Here is a 17,829-nt window from a genome sequence, read left to right on the forward strand (position 1 = left end):
GGACCGTGGGAACTCCTACACATTTTCTTTCACTTCGCAGCGAAAAACGCGCGTACATTGTCAACGCAACTAGTGTCCCCGTTTGGAGAGAAAAGGGATACTAATGGGGGATTACTTGACCACGACCTGTCTTCAGGCGGGATGTTCTTCAAGAGCGATGTGGGGACGGCGCCGAAGAGGATGCGGCTCAAGGGAGGAGCCGTCCCCTCGGTTTTTGAAGTCACTACCAGGGATAATGACAACTACGTTGGCTCAGTTGCACAGAGTTGTGACGTAAGTCCATTTGATTGATAGATATATGATATGATATAGAGATGTAGAGAAGGTGGTGTTCCTCTACACAAGTCCTGACCGGCGATGATGGAATGTCCTAGCGGGCAGATGGTCGTGGCCTCAAGCTAGGACGGTGCCGGTAGTACTAGTTGCCAGGCGCAGTGGCGCACGCCAGCATAGGCACGTCGTTGTCATCGTCGTCCACGGGCCGCCACAGAGCTATTAGGGAGTTTTAGCAGACCGGATCCGGCAGCTCCCGGTTGTTAATAAATACGGTGAAATCGAACCGATCGTGTCCGGAGAGAACGCCAGCATAGACACTTTTAGAAAACCGGAGGGAACCAGAGACGCGCTCACTGCCCGACGCAAGACATCTTTTTAGACGAAGAAGAAGCAGATAGCCACTCAGAAGAGGAAGTTACGTTCTACTGCCGTCCACATTTTCACGAATTGAAAGGATGTTCAAATAAGTGATATGCTTTTTTCCTGACCGTGAACGTTCACAAATGTGTGGACCTAAAGTGTATTCTTCGAAACCTGTCTATCGAGAGAAAAGACAGTTGCGGCTAAGTTGCTCTTTCGTTCTTGCACGCTTGAAACAATGCTTACTGCTGCCGCAATGTACAGGGTGTTACCCTATAAAAGTCTACCCGTGCCGCCACGCCGTATTCGCCAATTACTCAATGGAGGTGGCACATTGTGCGATCTTTATACAAAGCTCATAAGGACATTTAATCGTGGTAAATTTCAAAGTGATTGAGTGCCGCAGCACGAAGTTATAACTCAAAACGTGCAATTTCCATAGTCAAAACAAACAAGATGGCGGCGTTGAGAAGAGCACTTGACATGCTGCTCCCCACACGACAACGTGTCGCATATCCTGCCAGCCGGATGGAACTGCAGTTTTCATTTCGTTTTCGTGTAACTGTCGTATTTTGCTCAGAAGTAAGCAACGTGAGGAACGAAAAATGCTGACGCATACTAAGCAGAGAGGCTACTAACTGAGAGGCGCCATCTTGGCTGTTTTGACTACTGGAACCTCACGTTTTGAGCTATAACTTTGCGTTACGGTGCTCAATCACTTCGATATTTACCATGATGGAATGTCCTTATGAGTTTTATACGTAGGCAACACACTGTACCGCCTGAATTGAGTAATTGGCGAGCACGGCATGCCGGCGCGGGTAGACTTTTATAGGGTAACACCCTGTATATGAAATGCGCCGGAGAGTCTAGGTGTCCTGTATGAGCTCCTCACGGAGAAAATAAAGAAAATCGGTGGTCGTGGAACGCTTTCGGGAGGGTGTTATACTAGCACACGACGCAGCCATTACGAGATTTTCCAACCGTAAGTGTGTCCGGTAATCGCGGCTAGCGAGCGTAGCTCCGGAGAGGTACCGTGCGGTCGGCGTCTTCTGAGCATGCGCAGTTGCGTGGCCGCGCCGACGGTAACATACCGTGCGGGAGAACGTGGTTTGCTAAAACTCTCTTGATAAAGCAGATTTACCGCGAAATAACGATACGCGCGTAAAGGGTGAAAGAGAAAGTGATCTAGCAAGTTCAATTTTGGTTTTGAAACATCGTCTTTCCTGGAGTCAGCCCAGCCGGCATCATGCATCGGCAGATATCGTGAGTACCGTACACAAGTTTCTTATCGTTGTAAATTTTAGTATACGTCGGAAGAGCTCTGCGAACACGGTACGATAAAGGTGGTACAGCTTGGGACAAAAGTTTACGGAACACGGCGTTGGCGTATTTCTTCATCGGAGCGGCCCCGTCATACCTGCCAGGAATAGCTTGAATAAGAAACAGGTGACCAGCTGTTCTCTCAATTTTTTAGTATGTGTGTCTGCTCCCGTTTGCTGCTAGGGTGCTGCTCAAGTGGAGAAATGTCACATCCCGCTGTTCCGTAAACGTTTGTCCCAAACTGTATAATCAAATCCAAGCTTGGCAGTGTTTGTTTATTGTTTTTCACAGAGAACTGTGAATGGTTGTGTTATCGCTTCCCATTCGAAGAGAGATGGCGCGTACGCCTTTTTGTGGCAATTTTCATATATCCAAATTGCCACAAAAAGGTGTACGCCCACCTATTTCTTCGAATCAGAAGCGATAACCCTATCATTCGTGGCAGTGGTGGGCTCACAGCGTGCTATGCGGTGAAGTTCGGTTTAGAGTGTATACTCTAAGGGTACCGTAAAGCGGTGTAGTTTTACAGGTTATTGCCTGTTAGCGCCGCGATGCAGCTGTGGCCATGAGCGTCGTATATACGAAGAGGGAACAGTAAGAAGGAATGGGGGACAGTGGGGATGTCAGGTTTGCCTAGTAACAATGATCTATGTCCCCGACCGACTTCGTGAGGGCTGTGTAAACGACTCGTAGGCAGCCGACATCTGATGTTCTAAGGCAATAGAGTTTTAGTTACGTATTTCACGAGCAATGCGCATCTCGTGGCTACCTCGACGCTGTGTTGCCCGGTAATTTTGAATTTTAATTTTCTAGAAAACTATTACAGCAATTCGGACGGTCGCATCCCGGAACTCGTCTATAAAACCGATACCCCTATGTTCTGCATCGGCTGACAATCTACCCGGCATTTTTTTTTTCGTCCGAAAAGTGCTTAGATAATAAATAAACGAGCTTTAAAGGTGAGGCGCTGCTTCCGTGGCCGCAGAAGTTCCGGCGGCATGACGTCACTCTGTAAGCCGAGGAGTGAGAGTGCGGCGCTCAGAGGAGGAAAGTCGCCATCAAGGCCCGCCCAATAGGCAGGATCCGCGTGGACTGTAATAGACGATTTCAGAAATTGCATGGATGGCCCACCAGAGAGCGCCGTGTTGCGAAAGCCCCGCTGCACCTTGGGATTTAGTTTTCATGAGTCAGAGAAGCAGAAGAAGAGCGCAAAGAGCTTCGGTTTTCTCTCTCCTTCACCTCCCACACCTTTGAGCAACAGGCAGACGAAACTTGGCCTTCGGGAGAGGAAAATCAGTTGCGCTGCGCATGCGCTAGAAGTGATGTCACGTGTCTCTCTTTGCCGCCGCCGTGCCGTCTGCTCGCTTCGCGTGCGCATGCGCTAGCAGACAGCGGTTTGTTTGCCTGAGGATGGGATTTGTGGTTTGTGGTAGTGGTGAAGCAACTTTGCCAAGTATTCCGTTCAAGTTCCTCGCTGGATGTCCCGCTCGTCCGTCGATGTTCAGCAGGTGAGGGGACGTTTCAGCAACGCCTGCGAGTTTCATGGTCGGTTGAAAAGGTAAGGGCGTCTGTACAAAATTGTTCAATGGGCCGCTCTGTTACTGCAGATGCAACAAGTGCCAGTCCACTTTTTCTCAGCTGCACCCTCTCAGTGCAGGCAGCAGCAGTACCAGGTGTATGTACATAACTTCCAAGTGAATTAAAGGAACTATGAAATTTCCCGAACCCCCATACTTTTTTTCGATGGAAAGTGTTCTTCCCGCAGAGAAACTAATATGCCACAAATTTTTCCGAACGAAATCGCTCCACTCTGCGAGGAGCGCGCGCTGGAAATGTCTCTTCCGCGTTCCTCCTCTCCCGCGCATATTTCCCTGCTGATGGTGTAACTGTACGGACCGCTCTTCGGTTCCCCATTACGTCACCGGTGTTGCACAATGGCAAGTAATGCCGCGAGCTCGCGCTGTGGCTGCCGCCACTGCCGAAATCTGCCGATCGCGCGAAATCTGCTGTCATGGAGATTTCCGCTCCCGATGAACGCATACGCGGGATCTTACGGCGCATGCTCCTGGCGGGATTCCTCGGCTCGGCAACACGTCACGATGACGTGTTGCTAAGCCGGCCGTGGTCGCGTCAAGTTACCCGTTGTGTCTCCGCTCGGCAGCTCGTCACGGCGCGGCGCCAGCTGTCCTCCCTTCGCTGCTCCGTTTAAATTCGCTCCTGAGAAATCCGCTCGCGCGACGAAAGTAAAATTTCGGTTCTAGACTCAGAAAAATGTCTTCTTTCGAACGAAACCAAGAAAAAAATCGTTTCATAGTTCCTTTAAGACGCACGAGTGCAATTCTGAAGCTGGTAAGTACGTCTCATTCTACACACCATTCGCGTTCAACGCTCTTATTTTGCATGTGTTGTAGCAAATGATTCAGTGGCATAAACCGGCAGACTGGTGCGTAATGTACACCCATAGTGCCAAGTTGGACTAATTCTCGTGACGTGTTCGTAAAATCGGTGTAATCGGACTATCTAATTGTCACCTGTTCTATCTTAACACCGAAGTCGGTATATGAGTAAGAAATATCCTGGTTTCGGCAATTATCAGTAATCCTTCGTTGTGCTTAATGATTCCTATTATTTTGTATTTGTGCTTTTACTCAGAATTATCATACTGTATTCTTAACTGGAGCAACAAAATTACGAAACACATGAGGATTGTGCTGAAACTGAGGACATTGCTTATTTTTACTGATTTCAGGTTTTCAGGCATGGAGAGAAGAAATGCGCAGGATGCAGCCAAGAGTCATTGTACTAAAGGCACAGGGGTAAAAAGATCGAAAGATGGAAGTTTAAAGTGTTATTATATTTGTAACTGATCAGGTGCTTTTATAGAGAGGACACATCAAAGGAAATAAGGTCCATCAAATTACAAGGTACCGTCAGGCGTGGGGACACCAGCCTTGCTGATATGTCTGCAATGTTCCAAACTGGCAAGGTCTCGTTTGTCTTCCAATCTTCCTATTATGCACATGATTTTGGGGCTGTCCCACACCCCACTGACAAAAACAGAGGAAGATGCAATAGAGGCGGCCCGTGCAGGCACTTGTAAAACACTATGTTGTACTGGAATGTCCTTTTCTTACCTTCAAGAAACTATTTGTTTATGTTAGGGAAACTATGTGACGGCATTGCACTCAGCGTGCTATGCAGCTCAGTATTCGGGGTGTGCTGGATGGCACGTTTCAAAGGATCCAATTCACCTCACTACAAGGCAGTACTTGTACACCACTATGAGGGACTATAATATATGTTACGGTGAGAGGAAACACGACAATCAAAACAGTGTTGCCCTGTTCAGTTCTATCAGAGCCCAAACAAACAATCCAGTGCCTTCCCTCACACACAAAGGCAAGGATGATCCTACTGTCTTTCAACGAGGAAATACTGACTTGTTGCAAGATTAGGATTTCTTGCTAGTTCTCATGACAGGCATGCAAAAACAGCTGTTAAGGCATTTGGGCACCAACAAAAGTGTGATGAACATAGGAGGAGCAGGAAAGCTAGCTGGTGTTGACTTGATGTTAATGCCGAAGTGTACACTTTTTACCCTGTCTCTCTTGCACTTTGTGTATTAAACCTTCATTGCTGGTTCGTGTGTCTATGTGTTCGTCTCGTCCCGTGTTCGTCCTGTGTTTTCCCTCAAACTCAAGGCAATGTTAACATCAAAAGAAAAGTGTGCATAGATTCTACACATAGCACCACAGATGGGTCATTCAATGTGATAGTTGTGTACTGCCACTTCATACATTTTGGGTAATGGTTCAGGTGAAACACTTTACAGCAATGCATGCTCTCCTGCATTGACTTTTCAACTGAAGACAATATGCCCCATTTTGAGCTTGGTCTGGGGTATATTACAGCAGGTAAATACATTTAAGTGTGGTGACATACATACACATAACACACATAATTGGCAATTTGTATATCCTATAAAGTGCTCTGACCTGAGAAATCTTGTAGAAAAAATATTCTGCCAATAAGAAGTGGAATAAACTTTCCACTCACTGCACTAGGCAGTTTGTTTTATTCTGTGTGTTTATATCTCTCCAGTACTGAGTACTCTCTTGCAATATAACGAGACAACTGCCCCCTGACTGATTGTATTGTTTTCTTCAGCTGCAACAGATGCTTTTTACCATGAAAATACTAACATCAGTTGGCATTGCACGCATAAAGCCTTGGTGAGCTCAAAGCCGCTGTGTGTATTCTTGTGAATGATTTATCAAGGAAATGTACACCCTTCCAACAACCACGAGCAAACTCTTCATGACTATATAACGCATAATTATTTAATTTGATTAAAGGACAAATATATTGCCATCACACCAGCTCAATTGCAGTCTTTCGTTGTCATCAAAAGTATGGTGGCCGGGGTACATGACTCTCATCAACATTCTGATAATGTAATCCACATACAATGCTCAGTCATTTTTAAATTTTTCATGCACATCAGTACGCCTTGTATATTCAAGTTTGCTTCTATCTTGTCTCATGCTAGCGTTTGATATCCGTGCGGTAGCCAGAAAATATTATGGGAGGTTCTATGGGGACCTCCCAGATGCTCTACCAAAGGTACGATCTTGGGGGTTTGAACCCGCCTGGCTATGCCCTTGTTGGCTATGCTATGCTAAACATGCTGTGACACTACTGAACAAAAATTGCCAAACAACTCCGCTTTGTCTCAACAAAGATGCAGGGAGTTAAAACGGGTGCAGCTATGTGAAAGCCAACCACTGCAGAAATGCAAATAAGAACAACAGTTCTGGAACCTGGTGTTCGAACAGCTACTGGGACTTCAGAAGATCATACTATATGCATGAAAATAACTAGCACAATCACATATGTTTGTATGTTCATGTGTCTCGTCTCAGCAACTGAGTTCCAATGTATGCTTGATTGCATTTATTTAGCATTTGTTTCAAGAGAGGCAAAAGTCCTCAAGATATTGAAAATCTATATTGTAAATCTACTCAGTATTGGCCAGTTAGATCACACAACTTGGTTGATTCATTTTATCAAGCTTTGTTTCACACCTCAAGGAAACGCTCTTCGGTAACCTCAGTGAGCCAAACACGCAGTCCAGGTCCAGTTTTGGATATTTTTACTGGTCTCGTTAGCAATACATTGTTCCAAAATACCACAAATTCCAGCTGGACACCATATCAATGAGCCTGTTGCCTTGCACTTCATCGGAGCGGCCCCCTGCTGGCTAGCAGGAAGGTATCGAATAAGAAACAGGTGACTGGCTGTTCTGTGCACCTCTCAGTGTCTGTGGCCGCTTCTGTTTGCTGCTAGGGTGTCACTCCCATAAAGAAATGCAACACCCCGGTGCTCCATAAACTTTTTTCCCAATCTGTTCGAATATTGATGCACAGATGGTGTGAAGAAAGCCATAGCAGCAGGGCAGCTTTTCAACCAGATTCCAAGAGTGTGCCAAGCAGCAGGAAATACACCCAGCCAGAGGATTTCTGTTGAATTCATGCTTAAGGACCTTCACATCTACATCATTTACTCATGAATGCAGCACTGTCATGTGACAACACATGACAGTCCATTAATGCTTTGAACATGAATTGAGCTTTACCCTCTGGTTGGGGGTCATGACCCACAGTTTGAGAAACACTGCTCTACGCATTCGTTCCAACAATGATCTGGCATCCTTCAAAAACACCATCAAACAGGACTTTTCTGCTGATACGTAAGGTGACACGCAATTACTTTTTGATTATGTGCATTTCTCTGTTGTGCAATAACTTTGCTATTTGTTTCTTATACTTGTCATGTGTTCTTGGAATTTCTGTTCCCCTCAAATTGTGTAGACATTTGCATTGACTGTGTCTTGGACTGTTCAACAGGGCTTGCCCAGTATCAGAGTATACTGTCATGAAATAACAATAAAAACCTGGGGAAAAAAATCATCTGAAACACATCTGTCTGACTGATTCCTCTAACAATCTCCTCACAAATGCTCGATGAATGATAGTTCATGTAACCACTCCTCTGGTTGCATGGCACAGAATATGCACCTTGAAGATGTTGTGGACAGAAACAAGCTGTAACAGGCCGAGGAAGTTTAGATGATGTGGTGAACCTATGAGTTTGTTGTTGCCTTGAATGGGCCATCATCGCTCAGAGGTAAAACTTATTTATGTTGACTACTGCCTTCAAAGTCTAACTATACTAAGGCATACTATAAATTACTATATAGTCTAACTATACTACTATAAATTTTTTGTTCTGCACTTTTCTTGGTACACCAGAGTTCACCCAAATGACTTTCTTAAGCATTTTTGCAAGAGCAGCCTTTTGAGAAGAAATAGGCAGGAAAATCTCAAATTGGAACACTGACCTTACCGAGCAGTGTTTGTTAGTTGTCGAGGTTGTACAATGTACAGCTTGGTACAAATATTTACGGACCACCATGGTGTCACATTTCTCCATTGGAGTGACACCCTAGCATCAAACAAGAGCGGACGCACATACTGAGAGATAGACCCGTTTCTTATTCGATCTTTTGCTGGTAGCTGGCAGGGGACCGCTCCGATGAAGAAAAGCGCAGTGCCGTGAACTTTTGTCTCGGGCTGAACACGCTGTTGTGTTGTACTCATACAAATTCTGAACTGCAATCTTTGGAAATTTGAAACCATTATGCCTTAACACTCGGCTCTGATCATGAGCGAGATGGGGCCCCGGAGCATACGTCCCGTTATTTCCTGGAACTTTGCCAGTCTGGAACGTTGCAGACGAATCATCAATGCAGGTTACCCCACGCCTAACGGAACCTTATGATTTTATGGACCTTTTTCCTTAGATGTTCTTCTCTGTAAAAGCACCCGATCGGTTACAAATATAATAACACTTTAAACTTCCATCTTTCAATCTTTTTACCCCTGTGCCTTTAGTAAAATGACTCTTGGCTGCATCATGCATTTCTTCTCCCCATATCTGAAATCAGTAAAAATAAGCAATGTCCTCAGTTTCAACACCATCCTCATGTGTTTCGTAATCTTGTTGCTCCAGTTAAGAATACAGTATTAGAATTCTGAGTAAAAACACAAGTATAAAATAATACGAATCATTAAGCACAACGAAAGATTACTGATAATTGTCGAAACCACGATATTTCTTACTCATATACCGACTTCGGTGTTAAGATAGAACAGGTAGTAATTAGACAGTCCGATTGCACAGACTGTACGAACACGCCACCCGAATTAGTCCAACTCGACACTATGGGCGTACATTACGCACCAGCCTGCCGGTTTATGCCACTGAATCATTTGCTACAACACATGCAAAATAAGGGCGTTGAATGCGAATGGTATATGTGTACTAGTGTAACAGAGCATGAGACGTACTTACCAGAATTGCACTCGTGCGTCTTAATTCACTTGGAAGTTGTGTACCTACATTCACCTGGTGCTGCTGCTGGACTGAGAAGGTGCAGTTGAGAAAAAGTGGACTGGCACTTGTTGCATCTGTAGTAACAGAGCGGCCCATTTTACAATTTTGTACAGACGCCTTCACCTTTTGAACCGCGATCACGAAACTCGCAGGCGTTGCTGAAACGTTCCCTCACCTGTTGAACATCGACGGACGAGCCGGACATCCAGCGAGGAACTTGAACGGAAGATCTGGCAAAGCTGCTTCACCACTACCACAAATCTCATCCTCAAGCATGCTCAAGCAGCTCAAGCAAACAAACCGCTGTCTGCTAGCGCATGCGTACGCGAAGCGAGCAGACGGCAAGGCGGCGGCAAAGAAATACACGTGACATCACTTCTAGCGCATGCGCAGCGCAACTCATTTTCCTCTCCCGAAGGCCAAGTGCAGACGAGCACGAATGTAAACCATTTCCCACGACGCATTGCGCGATGCGCGTGACCACTGATCTCTATGTATAAAGGCTGGATCGCGCATGGGAGAGGGGCTCGTGGGGGAGAGGCGTGCCTTCGGGCCGCCATGTTGGTGGGCCCTAAAGTGCTGTGCGCGCCCATAGAAAACAATGGGAGGCAACAGAGATTGTGAGTATTTATTGCGCTGCAAGCATTGATCGTTGTTTGTCATCACACAATTTTGTAAGGTGCCAGTATACTGATGTATCCTAACAGTGTTTCACAGGTGTCCTGCCGTTCGATTCTTAATTACGTTATGTTTTGCATTCCGAAACTAGACCGTCACTGCGGTGCAGCGCTGGGGATTGTACTACAGCACGTTTCCCAGCCAATATTTCAACAAGAAACGACTTGAGGTTAACAACAACCATGTATATAATATCCCGTACTGCGTTCTGGACAAAAATTGTTCCATAAAGAGCGGTCCGGGAAAAGATATACTTGCATGGCAGAAAGAGATCGTTCTGTAGAATCACAGCCGTTGTTTTAGCCGTGTATGCGTTTAGTATGATTTATATCAAGCATCGCCTTAGAAAGAGTCTTTTAGTAAACGACAGCAGTGCTTTGCCTCGCAAATATGGACACACCGAAGCAGCCCAAATAATTACTTCACGCAATTAGATCACACTCGTTAGGACAGTTAATCAGGTAGTGATGTTAACCAATTAAGTTACTTAGGAAGTGGTAACACCTCCTTGAGACACAGGACTTATCCCTTTTTGAAGTACAGCCCTTCTATGTTTGTTTGCTTCTTCCTTTGTTCTGATTATTTGCAGGCGCGGTTGTGCCAAACTCAATGTCCTTCTCCAGCACTCACATGCTAGCTTTTGTTGAATACAACTGCACTGTGAGAAAAGCTGCTTGGGGACGGGGTCCTGCTATCCAGTGCTGACTTTGTCATGCTTGTTATGTGGAGCATGTTCCAAAAAATGCAGCTCCACGTATGGTCTTCAAATTGCAACAGGACTATTTGGAGCTTGAAACAGTTGTGATTTTGTCATTTTGGCTCTCGTGTACCCTGTATGTGAAACGCAAACAAAAAAGTCTAACACGATATGCTTTTGTAATGAAGATCACTGATGATGAGTAAAGAGAATATACAACAATGAAAAAATGGCTAGGAAGCAAGCGAGCTGGTGAAGATGATGCATAATGTAAAAACCCCGAGACTAGGGAACACGAAGGGACAGGCACAGCACGAAGTCTCAAACACAGCTGAAAATTTTACTTCACAAAACAAGAAATATATACAAACAGAAGGGAAGGGAACACTATTTGAGAACAAATAGGAGGTCATTTTGGGGGAACCAGCAGTTTGTTCAAGGCCGGACCGAGGATTACGGAAGGTTTGCTGACACAGTTTCCACAAGAAGTTATGAAAAGGGTCTCTCTCAAAAGTCTTCTGTGAGGGTCCACTTCGGATGCCTTTACAATTGTTTCATCCCATAGAGGGAAGCAATCTGAGCATTCTTCCAAATGTTTTGCAATTTCAGAGTTTGAGAGTCCCCTCTGTGGAAATTCAGCTTCTCCGTTTGAATGATGCTAGTTACCCCCATCACATGTTACTTGGTGCTTTAGATGTTTTGTTAAACACCTTGCTTCCTGGTTCACCTGAAACTAAGCCCTCTGTCCCCAAACGGGTGGCTTTACCCTTCTTTCACAAAGTGTCTCACAACTTGTTAGCCGTTGCGAAGAAGTTTCAAATCAACATCGTTTTCAGGAACAACTTCCGTCTTGACCGCCTCACGCCTTTCGCCAAACCTGAAGTTTTTTGCAAGAATCACTGGAATAAATTTGTCCCCTGTTCTTCAAACGTTGTTTACCAGATTCCCTTTGCTTGTGGTTTCTGTTATATTGGCCAGACAAAACGTTGCTTAAATGATCGTTTGAGAGAGCATTCTTTAAAAGCAAAAAATAAAGCTTCAAACTCTGAAATTGCAAAACATTTGGAAGAATGCTCAGATTGCTTCCCTCTATGGGATGAAACAATCGCAAAGGCATCCAAAGTGGACCCACACAGAAGACTTTTGAGAGAGACCCTTTTCATAACTTCTTGTGGAAACTGTGTCAGCAAACCTTCCGTAATCCTCGGTCCGGCCTTGAACAAACTGCTGCTTCCCCCGAAATGACCTCCTATTTTGTTCTCAAATAGTGTTCCCTTCCCTTCTGTTTGTATATATTGGTGTTGTTTCCAATGCAGCCCCCAATAGACGGATTATCTCCGATGAATAGAAGGATTAACCATTGTGTAGGGTACACCACTAGAGGGCACTACGAGCGACGCCTCACCACTAGGGGCCGCTGCTGTCGTATTCCGCGGATGACGTCATTGCTCCTTCCGGGAGCATGGTGAGAGATAGCGGGAGGCATTGGATGGCGATGGGAAATAGAGCGCCCCTTTGTGCAAGGCTGTGGTGGCGCTGCGGGCGACAGGACAGACGCTCTCGGTGGCGGCTCTCTACGGCGTTGTTATGGTTATGGTCTCGTGACCGCGATACGCGGCGTCGGCGGCGAAAGAGTTTTGGGTCCAGCGTTGTGTACGAGTCTGAGCGAGTTGATATTAATCTCACTCCGTTTATTGTTCAACTGATGGTTGTTGTTTGAGAGCTCAATTGCTATGCTGTGAGATTGGGGTGTACGGCACGCATATACGGCATACGACAATATAAATAAATACATATAAACAAAAGGATGTGCACGATAAATTACGCCACATTATTATAGCTTCCCGTGTTGCTACACTTTGCATTATAAAGGCGCTTTCGCGAACCAGTCCGTTCACAAACAGCCGTGTGCATCCCGTCGTGTATATATTAGACTTGGATACTTTCCTTTTAATTGCCTAATAACGCTTTTGCGACTCGAGCGCGTATATTGGCAGGCTCCAGACTTGCGCAATATTATTTTGGTGATGGCGCATATGCTCAGACAAGAGCGGAGGAAAGTTGTTCTCCTATTTGCTTTATGTATTTATTCACTTCAGTATAAACAATTATGCACACTACAGTGCTATATGATATATTGTAAGCACCTTATGGCTGCAGACACACTGGGTGGATATCTGTAAAATTTTAGTGCCTTCTTTTTTGTGGTGGTCACTGTCACTAATAGGGATTCAGTTAAGTGTTGTGGCAATTCCAATGTAAACAGTCATCTGTTATATTGGAAAGTGAGTGATTATGGTCAAACAAGTCTCAATAAACATGATACCTTCTACAATACCATCTGTGATTCCTAAATGTCAGTATGACAAGGTATGAAGAAATATTAACAAAGTGCATGTTATCCAAAGCAAGTTCTTCCACATCCCCCCCCCCCCCCATCTACACACACTCAGAAAAAAAAAACAAAAAAAACAAAGCCGGTCTTGGATTTGCCTCTGATAACATAATTTAACTACACAAATGCAGATACGTGCACTCAAACACATTTGCAAGGAAAGCATGACGATTATTGCAGTTGCAACGGTCATGCCAGTAAGTCATGTACATCTTGGTATTTTTGAAATTTCTCAAACATTTCCATATCTTTTATATTCAACGTGCTGGACATCTAGTGTGCAACACCTGATATCGAATCAAAATCTGAGCCAGTATGGGGTCATGAACACACCGGTGTAACCTGAGCAACAATAAGGTAGACGTCATGTCAACAAGTTGCACACTGCTGTTCCATCTTGCACATTTGTCATGCTCATCTAGGTATTTTGAACTTTCTCAAACATTTCCATATCTTTTATATTCAACGTGCTGGACATCTAGTGTGCAACACCTGATATCGAATCAAAATCTGAGCCAGTATGGGGTCATGAACACACCGGTGTAACCTGAGCAACAATAAGGTAGACGTCATGTCAACAAGTTGCACACTGCTGTTCCATCTTGCACATTTGTCATGCTCATCTAGGTATTTTGAAATTTCTCAAACATTTCCATATCTTTTATATTCAACGTGCTGGACATCTAGTGTGCAACACCTGATATCGAATCAAAATCTGAGCCAGTATGGGGTCATGAACACACCGGTGTAACCTGAGCAACAATAAGGTAGACGTCATGTCAACAAGTTGCACACTGCTGTTCCATCTTGCACATTTGTCATGCTCATCTAGGCATTTTGAAATTTCTCAAACATTTCCATATCTTTTATATTCAACGTGCTGGACATCTAGTGTGCAACACCTGATATCAATCGAAGATGTCCAGCACGTTGAATATAAAAGATATTGAAATGTTTGAGAAATTTCAAAATACCTAGATGAGCATGACAAATGTGCAAGATGGAACAGCAGTGTGCAACTTGTTGACATGACGTCTACCTTATTCTTGCTCAGGTGACACCGGTGTGTTCGTGACCCCATACTGGCTCAGATTTTGATTCGATATCAGGTGTTGCACACTAGATGTCCAGCACGTTGAATATAAAAGATATGGAAATGTTTGAGAAATTTCAAAAATACCAAGATGTACATGACTTACTGGCATGACCGTTGCAACTGCAATAATCGTCATGCTTTCCTTGCAAATGTGTTTGAGTGCACGTATCTGCATTTGTGTAGTTAAATTATGTTATCAGAGGCAAATCCAAGACCGGCTTTGTTTTTTTTGTTTTTTTTTTCTGAGTGTGTGTAGATGGGGGGGGGGGATGTGGAAGAACTTGCTTTGGATAACATGCACTTTGTTAATATTTCTTCATACCTTGTCATACTGACATTTAGGAATCACAGATGGTATTGTAGAAGGTATCATGTTTATTGAGACTTGTTTGACCATAATCACTCACTTTCCAATATAACAGATGACTGTTTACATTGGAATTGCCACAACACTTAACTGAATCCCTATTAGTGACAGTGACCACCACAAAAAAGAAGGCACTAAAATTTTACAGATATCCACCCAGTGTGTCTGCAGCCATAAGGTGCTTACAATATATCATATAGCACTGTAGTGTGCATAATTGTTTATACTGAAGTGAATAAATACATAAAGCAAATAGGAGAACAACTTTCCTCCGCTCTTGTCTGAGCATATGCGCCATCACCAAAATAATATTGCGCAAGTCTGGAGCCTGCCAATATACGCGCTCGAGTCGCAAAAGCGTTATTAGGCAATTAAAAGGAAAGTATCCAAGTCTAATATATACACGACGGGATGCACACGGCTGTTTGTGAACGGACTGGTTCGCGAAAGCGCCTTTATAATGCAAAGTGTAGCAACACGGGAAGCTATAATAATGTGGCGTAATTTATCGTGCACATCCTTTTGTTTATATGTATTTATTTATATTGTCGTATGCCGTATATGCGTGCCGTACACCCCAATCTCACAGCATAGCAATTGAGCTCTCAAACAACAACCATCAGTTGAACAATAAACGGAGTGAGATTAATATCAACTCGCTCAGACTCGTACACAACGCTGGACCCAAAACTCTTTCGCCGCCGACGCCGCGTATCGCGGTCACGAGACCATAACCATAACAACGCCGTAGAGAGCCGCCACCGAGAGCGTCTGTCCTGTCGCCCGCAGCGCCACCACAGCCTTGCACAAAGGGGCGCTCTATTTCCCATCGCCATCCAATGCCTCCCGCTATCTCTCACCATGCTCCCGGAAGGAGCAATGACGTCATCCGCGGAATACGACAGCAGCGGCCCCTAGTGGTGAGGCGTCGCTCGTAGTGCCCTCTAGTGGTGTACCCTACACAATGGTTAATCCTTCTATTCATCGGAGATAATCCGTCTATTGGGGGCTGCATTGGAAACAACACCCCTAAATTTTAAATTTAATGTGATCGAATATGTGATAATATAATAATAATATATAAGAATATAATATGTGATAAATGAATGTGATCAACAGTAGATGTAAACAACATGAGTAGCCAGAGAAGTGCATTCTCAATAAATAATTTTCTTCTTATAGCGTATATGTGCATGCTTATTAACTAAAACAATTATCACAGTTCTCTGACAAGTTTTAATTTCTGAGAGTGTACCGTAGAGGCTGCTTAGATCTACAACAGTTCATACAAGGTATTATATACTGTGAATGCCTTTAAAAATCCGATGTGACACATATGCCTTTACTTTCTGGAGGTGCTGTGGTAGTTTGTGGGCATTACGCAGGTTCTGCATCCATTTCTTGAGTATGTCGAGGCAGCTGTGAAGTAACCTGCATTGATGATTATTATAGTGATGATTATTAGTGATTATTATAGTGATGATTATATGATGATGATATATATTATATTATATATACTATATTATTCCAATTTTTATGGTGCATCGACAACAAAGGAAATAAGACATCAGAACATTGATTCGGGTGCAACCAGTTAAAAATGAATATACATTGGACAAATGTTAAAAATCAGTTTAAAACATGGTTTACAATCCCTGTATCTTCTAAAAATTAAAAAGATTAAAAACTATTCTAAAAAGAATATGGGGAACTCTTCTAAAAAGAATTATAATCTCTAATTATTATATTGCTGGGTGAAGGAGCCTAAAGTCTAAGGTGTGTTTCTGATGTGAACATGTAAGAAAATATGCAAAAGTGAGAGAGGCTAACCACAGTGCGTGCACTGAGGTTGTTCCTTCCTATAAAGTAGAAACCAGTGGATGAGGAACGTGATACTTACCTGTACACCCAGCCGTATCACACTGCACAGATTATTCACTGGGTAGCCCTCATGACGAAACCTGTATTGAGAGACCACTTTTGCCTTAAAAACTGCTACAAATAGCACGACACGCTACAAATTATTACTATCGTAACAAGCTGACGATACAACTCAGACACAAAGGCGTTATCCAAGTCGCGCCACACCACCGTTACATAGGATTCTTTGTCACAAATCAAACCAAGGCACAAAACAATACCAATACATGAAAAAAGGTGACAATCGTGGTCTCATTACGACGTAATACCGAACTTGTGCGCGAAGGTAATTCAAAGAAATGAATGTGGCACTTGCTTCCGCAGAGAACACCGTGTACCATGCTAGCAATGCATGCAAAAAAGCGCTAGAGTGCTTGCACATATATTGATGACAACACTACCTGTGTAGTGTAACGTGTTCTTTCAAGCATATTATGCACTCAAACTGTATTTGCCGCCGGGTAAAATGCAAATGTGCTCGATTGAACGTCGGAAGATCGATCAAGCAACCTGCATCCATGCTCGTTTTGGGCAAAAAAACACTTCATAATGGTCAACTAAATATACAGAATGGACGCCTATTTATTCCTCGATGAAGAGTGACTCACCTGTATAAATTTAGGCCCTGTAACCTTGCCAGTACGGTTGGTACGACCGTAATTGCAAGAAGTTGCCATGATCGCTGCGGCGGCTGTTGTGGGTACAGTAAGATGGCGGCCGGTTTCTTCACGCTCGCGCTCCCTATCCGCGATCCAGCCTTTTACAATCGAGATCAGTGCGCGTGACTTAGGTGACTGAGGGCCCCGTGCGGAGCACAAGGGCAATATCTGAAATCGCCTATTCACCTCCAAAATGTGCTAGCGTTGCCTCAACCGAACAGTGCGCAACGTGACCCGAGCGGAACTGAAGCTTGTCGAACACTTTGCCGTGGATTCTTAGCGCTGAGGTTGGCGCATAGACATATTGTGCTAGGCCTTGTGGCCATATCAATCATTGCAGCTAAACGCGAGGAAACCACGAAGAAAGACGACACTCACACGGAGCGTACTATCCACAAAGATATATTCACCCACACTGATGAAATAAATCAAATGGTCGTTCTTAGGGAGTGACGTTTTCTCGTTGTTCCAGAGGGGAATTGCGGGACACTATCAACATCCTTCGTCTGCTCTTGTCACGTATTACATTGAATGAAAGTCAAACTACGGCAGTATTTCGCGTGGGATTCTTCATACCGTGGCCAGTGGTCCATGTGAAATGAA

General features: G+C 44.2%; 1 protein-coding gene across 2 annotated transcripts in view; it reads right to left on the reverse strand.

Annotated features, from left to right (window-relative positions):
• Positions 1-17,829, reverse strand: part of LOC135392811 (uncharacterized) — a 73,521-nt gene that overhangs the window by 9,869 nt on the left and 45,823 nt on the right. The gene's annotated exons all lie outside the window — the stretch shown is intronic.

Source organism: Ornithodoros turicata, chromosome 4 (genome assembly GCF_037126465.1).
Source record: "Ornithodoros turicata isolate Travis chromosome 4, ASM3712646v1, whole genome shotgun sequence".
Lineage (NCBI taxonomy): Eukaryota > Metazoa > Arthropoda > Arachnida > Ixodida > Argasidae > Ornithodoros > Ornithodoros turicata.